Source organism: Pseudophryne corroboree, chromosome 2 (genome assembly GCF_028390025.1).
Source record: "Pseudophryne corroboree isolate aPseCor3 chromosome 2, aPseCor3.hap2, whole genome shotgun sequence".
Taxonomy (NCBI): Eukaryota; Metazoa; Chordata; class Amphibia; order Anura; family Myobatrachidae; genus Pseudophryne; species Pseudophryne corroboree.
Window position 1 is genome coordinate 706582375 of NC_086445.1, and position 1288 is coordinate 706583662.

Below are 1288 nucleotides of genomic sequence, written 5' to 3' on the forward strand. Positions count from 1 at the left end.
GAGGTAAATTGCCAATTCTAACTTTCTCGAATCTGAAATCAGATGCACATTATTGCTCCAATACTCCAGTTTCATGTACACAGATAATAATATATTTAACAAGTCTGTGATCAGACAATTGAGAGAGGGAAAAAAAGGGATGAAATTCAGTAAGGTCAAAGGTTGCTCCAGCACTTCTGCTTTTCACATTTGGATACAGGTGTCTATTACTGCACCTGATATTCCCTAGTAGTCTCCCACCTAGGTACTATTCAGGCTCCTCACTGCTTAGCTTCCAAGATCAGGCGAGATTGGGCGTAACCAGAGAGATATGGCAGTAATATCACATGGATTGTGAATGAGAGAGTGTATGGTTATTGGCACATACCAAAAGAGCACTTCTACTATCCATTAGGATACACAGTCTATCAGTTGTTGTCGTATTGCCAGGAATTTAGATGACTGGCCTTTTGGATGAGTGAGTGCTGAATGAGTGAGGTATAGGAAACAATTAAGTACAGGGCCCGCCCCCTGTTATTCGCCGCACCATATAGTGATGGATAGTGGACGAGAGAGGCGGGTTGCCTGTGCTTGTAGAAAAAAGGGGTGGAATTACACAGATATCTTAAAGTTTTCTTAGGTAATCAAAGTTCCAAGATAGGGATCATATAATCATATATTGTCCTAGGTGAGAGTTTGTTTCTCTTGGAGCAACTGGGGTAGGTTTTAGAAATATAAAAAGGAGAACTGAATGTCAATAATGCAGTATATTACTTGTTTGTCACAATGATCGAAATAAAAGAAAAAAATGGCAAGAAAAGGGAATTCAGCAAATTACCTGTTGGTAGATCAAAATTAAATATCAAATATCAAAATTTAACATAGGTGATACGATACCAGGAAAGATGGTGGGCTGAACCGTGCACTGTTCAGCACCACATAACACAGACGGCCGTTTCACCTGAGGTGGCTTGTTCACTGTGTGAGAAAATAGTGGAAAGCTATCTATTTAAGGCCAAAGGGGGGGGAGTGGTCTCAGATAAGGACCAATCGCTAGAAAACAGGAAATGTGTATACATCATGTGATATGCTTGCCATACTCTTCACCTCACTTCCGGTTTCAAAAGGGCGGAAGTGATGTGGGATTATATCATGTGATGTAGATTTGCATACCTGCAGAGATTCTAAGTTAAAACTTAAAACAGGATAATCGAAACTAATAAATATTAAAGCCTAACTGTGATGGCTGAGATCAAGGAAAAAGCCCTATGATCGGAGGCCTGCGTGCATGAACTGACGATAACGCGTC

General features: G+C 40.4%; 1 pseudogene; it reads right to left on the minus strand.

Annotated features, from left to right (window-relative positions):
* Nucleotides 1-203: 203 nt before the first annotated feature.
* On the minus strand, nucleotides 204-322 carry LOC135052762 (5S ribosomal RNA; annotated as a pseudogene).
* Nucleotides 323-1288: the final 966 nt, after the last annotated feature.